The sequence below is a fragment of the Grus americana genome, unplaced genomic scaffold (assembly GCF_028858705.1).
Source record: "Grus americana isolate bGruAme1 unplaced genomic scaffold, bGruAme1.mat scaffold_784, whole genome shotgun sequence".
NCBI classification, from domain to species: domain Eukaryota; kingdom Metazoa; phylum Chordata; class Aves; order Gruiformes; family Gruidae; genus Grus; species Grus americana.
The window spans coordinates 36,589-46,384 of NW_026561993.1; the positions used below are offsets into that span (position 1 = coordinate 36,589).

Below are 9,796 nucleotides of genomic sequence, written 5' to 3' on the forward strand. Positions count from 1 at the left end.
TGCCGACGAGCAGTCAGAGAAGGTGAGGCGCTTGTCAGTGTCTAATAGCAAAGCAGTATAAGGCAACTTGTTTGAGCATTTCCCTCTGGTTTTGCAGGCGCTGCGTGGCCACCTTTTGGACCGGATGTCCGTTTGAGGTGAGCTGGAGGAACGGCGAGGGCGGTTGTGGGAGCGGTGACTCCTGACAAACGTAGGAGTAATTTTGTGTCTCTTGGCGTCTTAGGTGCCACGAGGGATGACGGCTGCAGGGGTCAGTCTCTGGACCAAGCAGGTGAGCGGAAAGACAGGGTGCTTCTGAGAAGGGGGGTGTTGTGGGCAAGGTTGGTGTTGACTGGTGCGATGCTGACTGACAACAATGTTTTGTTTGTTTTGGTGATGTGTTTACTCTAGGTGAAGAGGGTCCAGACGACTGCCGGAAGATCCCAGTTAGCCGATGCACAATGTGCATGTTGTTTGTTGTGGATGGATTCAGATCCTCGGCCCTCTGAAAGCTAAGTTGAGGGACCGGGGCCAGGGAGGGAGCGGGCCGAGGAGGGGGCAAGTTTGGGGGTCGCAGGGGAGATGTGTTGCGGTTAGCGTAGGGGCAAGAGCTGTCTGGCAGCGGTCCCCTAGGGTGGGCAAAGGGAGCGGGTTACTTGTCAACACAATACTAGGCTGTGTTGGGCAGGGCAGTTCCAGCCTGTGTCTGTGGTATGTTTGTTGTGTGTCTTGTCCTGTGTGTCTCAGCCCTTCCTCGGGTCTCAACGCCCTCTTTGCGCTCAAAGGGCACGGCGTGCTTCTCGGGCGCCATCCCTAGGCTCTCAAACGCCTGTATTCATCGGTGTAGCGCCAACGGGGCGCTTCTTTTGCTTGCCTAGCGAGCTTACGGCGTGGATCGTTCTCGCGTGTCGGAAGCTTCCGGCGGGTCCTCTTTTTGCAGCCTAGTCCTAGGCCGCATCGGGAGCTCTGCTCTCCAGCCGTCCGTTCTCAGGGACCGGGGCTTCTTCTCTGCGTCGTTACATTCTTAGGTCTTGAAGAGAGGCTTCTTGCCGCATCCCTTGCCCTGGTTTTGATGGTAACTTCTTATAACAGGCCATCACATTCACTTCTTTTTTGGGGTTGCCATAGAGCTTCTGCGCCCGGGCGTCACGCCCTGTAGGTCATCTTGTTGGGCAGCCTCTCCGGTCCGGGAGTCGTTCCTCTCGCTGAGAGTTTTCTCTCACTTGTGATTTGTGTTGTTTGTAGCATTCTGTGTAGCGTTGATCCCCGTGCGTGTGTGTCTTGGGCGTGGAGCTGCTCTGCCCGGGGCTGTCGAGTCCAGGGTTGGGTGGAATAGCAAGAAGAGGGTCCAGTTAGTGTGTCAGTATGGCCAGTCTGGAATTGTTTGGCTCTCGCTCGGCATCTGGCTGACTTGTTTAATTTTTTGGGGGTTTTGTTTTTTTTATTTCCAGATGCAGAGAGAGAGGAAGCGCACCAAAGAGCAGCACAGGAGGGGAGCAGAGCGCCGTAAGGAGGTGGGTCGATCATTTGAGGTGAGCTCGAGGAATGGCGAGGGCGATTGTGGGAGCGGTGACTTCTGACAAACATAGGAGTAATTTTGTGTCTCTTGGCGTCTTAGGTGCTGCAAGTGAGGACAGCTGCACGGTCCATCTCTGGACCGAGCAGGTGAGCAGAAAGACACGGTGCTTCTGAGGAAGGGGGTGTCATGGGAGAGGTTGGTGTTGGCCGGTTGATGCAACGCTGACTGACAGTGCTGTTTTGTTTGTGTTCTGTTTTCTATTGTAGCTGATGAAGAGGCACCGGGCAATTGCAGGAACATCCCAGTTAGCCAATGCGCGGTGGTGATGTTTTTGTTGCTGATGGATTCGGATCCCCGGCCCTCGGAAAGCTAAGTTGAGGGACCATGGCCAGGGAGGGAGCGAGTTTGGGGGTCGTGGTGGAGGGGTTTTATGGCTAGCGCCGGGGCGAGGGCTGTCTGGGAGCAGTTCCCCTTGGCTGGGCAAAGGGAGCGGGTTACATGTCACCACGATGCTAGACCGGGCAGGGCAGTTGCAGCCTGTGTTATGTCTGCGTGTCTCGTCCTGTGTGTCTTAGCCCTTCCTTGGGTCTCAACGCCCTCTTGGCGCTCGAGGGGCATGGCATGCTTCTCGGGCGCCGTCCCTAGGCTCTCGAACGCCGGTACTTGTCAGCGTACCGCCAATCGGGCGCTTCTTTTCTCGCATAGCGAGATTACGGCGTGGATCATTCTTGCGTGTCGGAAGTTTCTGGAGGGTCCTCTATTTGCAGCGCTATACCAGGCTGCGTTCGGAGCTCTGCTCTCCAGCTATCCGTTTTCAGGGACTGGGTCTTCCTCCCTGCATCCTTACCTCCTTAGGTCTTGAAGACGGGCTTCTTGCTGCCCCCATCATCTCGGTTTTGACAGTAACTTCTTATAACGGGCCATTTACGGTCAATTCTCTTCTGGGGTTGCCATAGAGCTTCCTCACCTGGGTGTCGTGCCCTATAGGTCGCCTTGCTCGGCAGCCTCTCCGGTCCGGGAGTCATTCCTCTCGCTAAGAGTGTTCTCTCGTTTGTGAGTTGCGTTGTTTGTAGCGTTCTGTGTAGCGTCTGTCTCTGTGTGTGGTGTGTGTGTGTGGAGCTGCTCTGCCCAGGGCTGTCGAGTCGGGGATAGGCGGAATAGCAATAGGAGCGTACGGTTAGCGTGCCGATACGGCCAGTCCGGAATTGTTTGGCTCTCACTCGGCATCTGGGTGACTTGTTTGATAACTCGGTGTGATTTTTCCAGATGCGGACTGGCTAGATGCCCACCGACGAGCGGCAGAGGAGGAGAGCAGAGCGCCGTAAGAAGGTAGGTCCGGACAAGTTTGGGAGTTGCAGGGGATGGCTTTTAAAGTTAGCGTACGGGAGAGGGCTGTCCGGGAGCGGTCGCCTTCGGGTAGGCAAAGGGCGCGGGTTACTCGTCGGCACCGTGCTAGACCGCGCCGGGCAGGGCGCTTTCAGCCCGCGTGCGGTTTTGTCGTGTAGGTTGCGTTGTCTGTCTTATGCTGTACGCCGCAACTCCCTCAGGTCTCGATGCCTCCGCTGCTTTTTGTGATCACCAGGTACCTTATTAGATCTCATGAGTCTTGAATATCTGTGCTCATTGGTATTGAGCTCATCAAGCCAGTTTCTCTCTTGTAGTTATAGCTTAAAGCATAGCTCTGTTTGGCGTGTATTGTGTCGTAGATGTTTCTGAGCGGACGTCTATTGCGGCGCCCAGCCGGGCGCTGCCAGCAGCTCCTCCGAGCGTTACGTTTGCCCTGAGTTCTTTTCTCAGGTTTCATTCCCCACGTTTTTAAAGGCCTTAGATCTTAAAACCCGGCCTCTGATGCATCTGTCATTTCAGTTTTGACAGCCTCTTTCTCTCGCCGGCCAAGGCCGTCGTCTCTTTCCCGGGGCCGCTATAAAGCACCCGCAACGTTGCGGTGCCATAGGGCTTCCTCGCCAGTCTTACCTTCGCCACGGTAGCCGTTCTTGCTCGCGGCCTTCTCGTGTCTCAGGGTCGCGTTTGCAGAGTCTGTGCGCCGTGTCGGGGTCGGAGCCGCTCCCCCCGGGGGTGTAGCAATGTTAAAGACAGGGGTAGCATAGCTTTGTGGCGTGGCGGTAAAACATTGGCGTGACCGGATTCTTTTGGTGAAGACGCTACAGTCCATCTGTGGGCAAGTACCTGTAGACAGCTGTCACAGTTTCATTGCATTGGCGGGGGTCAGAAGCTGTACTCTGGCCTTCTGGGAGCAGCAGTTTGTGCGGTAGTGGAGTGGGTTCAATCTCACATGTGCCTTAGTTGGTATATTTGGGGTTTGGTGTATCTCTTCTCTGTTTGTTTTAGCTCTAGTTAGAAGGCTTATGCAGAAAAGATGACAGACCTTTCGGTCTCATCAAGCTACCGGTCAGCGGCCACCGCCTTACTTTGCACAGTTTGTTTGGGTTTGTCAGAGGCCGAGCGACAAGCCGTGCGTCACAGGCCCCCGGAAGAGGCGAGAGGAGCGCCAGACAAAGGCGGGCCGGCGTCCGACGTCAGCGGATCGGCGTGTCGGCGACTCCGCCTAGTTCACGGTTTTCCGGTTGTATTTTCTAGGCGCGAATCGATGCGCGAACGGGATATCCGCACCGGAGCGAACTTAAGCGAGGCGAGCGATGACCGGCGCGCTGACGTAGCAGTTTTCTGAGGTGTCGTATTATAGACGTAGCTAAAATCACATCCCGTCCTTTGAGTTTTGCAGGTGGCGGTCAGGCCTCGGCACGGCAGGCCGAAGAATCCGACTCCGAGCGGCCGAGGAAAAGGGACAGGCGAGAGGAAGGCGTTTCCAAGGAGGGCTTCGTCGCAGCGGAGGTCGACGCCGGGCGGCACGTCGGCGACCGGCGACGCTCTGTCTCGTGAGGGATGAAGCGGAACCTGGGGGATGGGGGAGCGTCCCGGTTAGATGACCTTTTCCCCATGAGAAGGGAATCTGGATTCTGCCCTCTGAAAGGTAATTTAAGGGGCAAAAATGGTGGTTGGGGGCAGGGCCAGCAGGGGTTTAACGCCAGGGTAGCAGAGGGCTATTTAGTCTGCCTCGAGTCTAGGGACAGATAGGGGTCCCGGGTCCATCGTGCCGGATATAAACATTCTGGCCTCTCTCAGCGTTGCAGCGTCATTTCCGTGATCTGTGCTTTTTCATGTGTATGGCGCCTTACGGCAGGTCTCTAGGTTCTGCCGCACGCGCTCGGCGAGCATCCGCGGGGTCCGCGACGCCTCGTCGCTTCGGAATACGGCCCGTCGAGCGTTTCTCGTCTCGCGATCGGAGCTTAAAGCGCACCTCGCATCGCAGATGTTTCTGCGAGGTGGCCTTTGCGGAGGTGGTCCGTGCCGGACTCACAGTCGTGCTCTAGAAACTTCTGCCTCAATTGAAGTTTGATACCATCTTTCATCCCTGTATGCTGTGGGATGCCGGACTAGTCTAGTCTTGTTGGTGCCGAATACAGGGCCATTTTGACCCAGCAGAAGGGGCCTGGGGGAGTCCAGCTTGGGCGAGAGCAGGGATTGAGCAACTTGCTTATCTTGCACTGATAAGCACCGGACCTGAACAGGGGCAGGAGATGAGCAATTTGTTCATCTTAACAAGATGCGGCGTCTGACGGGTCTACTCCTTAATCAACTAAGTGACGCCTGGGGTGAGGGGGAGCCTCCTTCGCAGCTCGACCTTACTTTGGTAAAACTAAACAGACCACCGCTCTGTACTGAACATGTTTGTTCTCCGCCACTTCCCCCCCCCCCCCAGCCCCGACCAACTGCACAACAAGCCTTGTTAAGGGCCAGTCGGCACACAATACCTGACTTAGTCCCACCTCGCCAAAAGTATGAATCTGGCATTCAGAATCCTCTTTTTTGAGGACGAGAACTCCAACTATCTGGACAGGTTGACGGGCCTGGACCTCTCTCTCTCCTCCCCAAGCAGGGACGCCTCTTTGGTAAGACTTGCGCCTCCGATTATGTCGGATGTTACCCTGGGAAAACTATCATTAACAAAAGCGCTGAACTATTAACTTGAGCTCAAAATTGTTGCAGTAAGTGCATTTATCAACGGCAGTTCCAAACTTTTTATATCTGTCGCCTCAATAAACTACCTATTTTTCTTTTCAACTTTGCGAAACTGTTTCAGTGAAAGTCCTTAGTGGGGCTCTGACAGGCAAACGTTGACTCTGATCTGTGGCTACACACATAATCCTTTAGATGTAAACCGTTGACCAAGTCTGGGACTAAGACTGGACCTAGCCGCACCTAGGCTCCTCTCTGCGAAGGAGTTTAGAAAGCAAGGGGGTCCTTTCTGAACCTCGTGACTCAACGGGAGGGCCTCCCTCAGCCACACATCAGACTCGTACCCTTTCACACGACATATGCTTAGAGGCTTGTGTCTTAAAGCCTAGCTTCTCACACACACCCCCGTTGTTCTGGTGTTGTGTTGCCTTGCTGCAATTTGTGTTGGTTTTGACCACCATCTGAGACGTCTTGTTTTGTAGCGCTTTGCGTTGTATTGCCTTGCGCAGCCCTGTCTTTGGCTGGGTATTGCATTGCGCTACTCTGTATTCGTATTGCTTGCCAACGGAGACCGCCTCGCGTTACGTGGGCCTGCGCTCTGCCACGCCTCGCGCCGCTCTGCCTCACGTTACGTGGGCCCGTGCCCTGCCTTGCCCTGCGCCGCTCTGCCTTGCCGCTGCCTGCCAATGGAGACTGTCTTGCGTTCAGCGACCCGGTCCTCTGTGTTGCGTTGCGCGGCTCTGTCTTTGTACTGCCTGCCAATGGAGACTGTCTTGCGTTCAGCGACCCGGTCCTCTGTGTTGCGTTGCGCGGCTCTGTCTTTGTACTGCCTGCCAATGGAGACTGTCTTGTGTTCAGCGACCCGGTCCTCTGTGTTGCGTTGCGCGGCTCTGTCTTTGTACTGCCTGCCAATGGAGACTGTCTTGTGTTCAGCGACCCGGTCCTCTGTGTTGCGTTGCGCGGCTCTGTGTTTGGCTCTGTATAGCGTTGCGCGGCTCTGTCTTTGTACTGCCTGCCAATGGAGACTGTCTTGTGTTCAGCGACCCGGTCCTCTGTGTTGCGTTGCGCGGCTCTGTATTGCATTGCCTGGCCCTGTATTTGTATTGCCTGCCATTTGAGACTGTCCAGTGTTACATAGCGTTGTGTTAAGGCATGCTTTATATTTGGTTGTATATTGCATTGCAGTGCTTGGCGTTGCCTGGTGTTCGGTATGGCTCTTGTTGCATTTGGGTGGTTGGGCATTGCAGAGCCGGCATAGAGAGCGGCCCCAGCCCAGGATGGTAATCTGTCAGTACAGTCGGTTGGGGCGGAGGTCGTACGGGCCGTTTTGCGAGGCAGAGGGTAATTGTCGGCCAGCCGGCCCTAGAGCCCTTCCGTTGTGGTTTTCAGGTGCCACGGCACGATTTGGATTCCCGCACGACAGCCTCGAGTGAGGTTTTTGTGGAGTATCCAAGCAACAGCGAAGGAGCGGTGCAGTTAGCAAGGCATCTTCCCTGGTCCCTGCCTATGAGCGCTAACTCTACAGAGTCAGGCGGAGCGGCGATGCTGACTTAAGGGACAGGGTGAGGCCGTTCCACAGATGGGCCAAGAATCGGGGCCGTGGCCCGTTGTGGCGGGCGGGTGGCAAGAATGGATGTGCGTTTGGGTGAGGGGTGGAGCGTCAGGTTGTGGCGGTGCCTATTTTTGTGTGTGTTGGGCTGTGTGTGTGTGTTGTGTAATTTTTTTCTTCCAGGCAGAGCAAGCTAGTTTGCTTTTTGAAATTAGAATAAAAAAAACCCCAGCTGGGGGATTTTTTTTTTCCTCCCCCGGCTGGGTTTTTTTTTCCCCCGGTCCCGGCCGCTCCGCGAGGCGACGTTCGTCGCCAAAGTTTGGAGGGCGGTGCGGTTCGGGCCAGGGTTTTTGCCAGGCAGGGCGAGAGATGAAATTTTGATGGTGTCTCCCGGGAACGGCGTTCCCGAGGAGCGCCGGAAGGAGGGGGCGATGTCCGGTCGCGGTGGAATGGACGTGTGTTTGGGTGCGGGGTGGAGGGTGAGGTGGTGGTGGTGGTGCCTAATTTTGGGGTGGGGGTGGGGGGTGTGCTGTGTATTTTTTTTTCTTCCAGGTAGAGCAAGCTCGTTTTGCTGTTTGAGATTAGAATAAAAAAAACCCCAGCTGGGGGATTTTTTTTTTCCTCCCCCGGCTGGGTTTTTTTTTCCCCCGGTCCCGGCCGCTCTGCGAGGCGACGTTCGTCGCCAAAGTTTGGACGGCGCTGCGGTTCGGGCCGGGGTTTTTGCCAGGCAGGGCGAGAGATGAAATTGTGATGGCGTCTCCCGGGAACGGCGTTCCCGAGGAGCGCCGGAAGGAGGGGGCGATGTCCGGTCGCGGTGGAATGGACGTGTGTTTGGGTGCGGGGTGGAGCGTGAGGTGGTGGTGCCTAATTTTGGGGTGGGGGTGGGGGTGTGCTGTGTATTTTTTTTTCTTCCAGGTAGAGCAAGCTCGTTTTGCTGTTTGAGATTAGAATAAAAAAAAACCCCAGCTGGGGGATTTTTTTTTTCCTCCCCCGGCTGGGTTTTTTTTTTTTCCCCCGTGTCCCGGCCGCTCCGCGAGGCGACGTTCGTCGCCAATGTTTGGACGGCGCTGCGGTTCGGGCCGGGGTTTTTGCCAGGCAGGGCGAGAGATGTAATTGTGATGGCGTCTCCCGGGAACGGCGTTCCCGAGGAGCGCCGGAAGGAGGGGGCGATGTCCGGTCACGGTGGAATGGACGTGTGTTTGGGTGCGGGGTGGAGCGTGAGGTGGTGGTGCCTAATTTTGGGGTGGGGGTGGGGGGTGTGCTGTGTATTTTTTTTCTTTCAGGTAGAGCAAACTCGTTTTGCTGTTGGAGATTAGAATAAAAAAAACCCCAGCTGGGGGATTTTTTTTTTCCTCCCCCGGCTGGGTGTTTTTTTTTTTCCCCATGTCCCGGCCGCTCTGTGAGGCGACGTTCGTCGCCAACGTTTGGACGGCGCTGCGGTTCGGGCCGGGGTTTTTGCCAGGCAGGGTGAGAGATGAAATTGTGATGGCGTCTCCCGGGAACAGCGTTCCCGAGGAGCGGTCCTCTGGAGTTTTGTATTTGCCTGTGATTGAGGTAGTAGTGTTAACACTAGTAGCAGTGTTGGTTTTGAAAGCAAAGGGTGTTGGGTGTTAAAGTGACCAGTGTTGAGGAGGAGCAGGTGGGCATGCAAGAGGGTGTAATGGATGTTTTAGAAGGATGGGATTGTAAAGGTTTTGCCTGAGCAGTGTAGATTCTTGTGTAATAATGTAAACTAACGAAGGTGTTTGGTGTTATTCTTTAAAGGCAGGGAATCAGAGTAGCTATCCAGGTGACTGCAAGCTGCACGTGTTTGGCCAGGGGTTGGAATCAGAGGATCCAGATTGCATTGTAGTAGAAAGCTCTGGAACGAGAAAAATGTTAAGCGAAGCAGGAGAGATTGACTGTCAATGTGCCTGAGCTAGTAATTGTCATTGCTCTGAGTCCTTGCCATGGTGATAGTGCATCAATGGAAACATCTGTATTAATGCCTAATGTTGTTGATCTTTAAAGAAAGTATCAATAAAGGTGAAGTAATAAAGAATGATTTTTTTTGTTGTGCCGGTAGTGAAATGTTTGCGTGTCAGTCATTATTTGGGTGTTATTGTTTGTGTTTGAGTTTTGTCCTAAAGGAGGGGCAGGAAATTAATTTGTGTGTCTGTTGTCAGTGTTGTGTTTGTCTTTGTGCTTCTGTGTCCCTGGTGGCCTTTAATGTTCTGTCTTTTGTTTACACACATATTGTGAACAAAAATATTACTTAAAAAAAAATTGTAGTGTAGTTAAAATAAAAATAATGGTTTAGAGGAAAAAAAAAATTATAAGCAGCAGTAGAACATGTCACCTCCCTGGGAGTAGTAGTTTAAACAAACAAACAAAAAATTAATAAAATAAAAAAATCTACTCCCAGGGTGCGTGAAATTTTCTACTGCTGCACCAGACTTATTATTTTTAATTTTTTATTTAGATATAGTATACATATAATAATACAACCCTATACAGCACAAAATCGTACAGTTTACCTATACAAACCCCCCTCAATTACAGGAAAACTACAGAAATAAGAATTTCCACTGTATACCGCCCTTCCAGGACCTAACCCAACCATAGAGGTACCGGTACCCACACTAGACAGGAACCAAAACCCGTCCCGTCCAGCAACCCCCTCCACTCTCTATGATACCGAGTCCTCCAAGCCCTCCATTTTGAAAACCTCT

At 53.8% G+C, this 9,796-nt stretch overlaps 1 long non-coding RNA gene across 5 annotated transcripts; it reads left to right on the forward strand.

The window, feature by feature from the left end:
• Nucleotides 1-1,762: 1,762 nt before the first annotated feature.
• LOC129201123 (uncharacterized) lies at nucleotides 1,763-8,998 on the forward strand. Of its 5 annotated transcripts, XR_008575281.1 has the most exons (4): nucleotides 1,763-1,871; nucleotides 2,765-2,827; nucleotides 4,242-4,490; nucleotides 8,850-8,998. It is a non-coding gene; the product is annotated as an uncharacterized LOC129201123 (long non-coding RNA). The 5 variants fall into 5 exon arrangements; XR_008575280.1 differs by lacking the exons at nucleotides 1,763-1,871; nucleotides 8,850-8,998 and adding an exon at nucleotides 6,926-7,127 and having other exon boundaries at nucleotides 1,894-2,827; XR_008575279.1 differs by lacking the exons at nucleotides 1,763-1,871; nucleotides 8,850-8,998 and adding an exon at nucleotides 4,643-5,227 and having other exon boundaries at nucleotides 1,894-2,827.
• The last annotated feature ends 798 nt before the right edge of the window (nucleotides 8,999-9,796 follow it).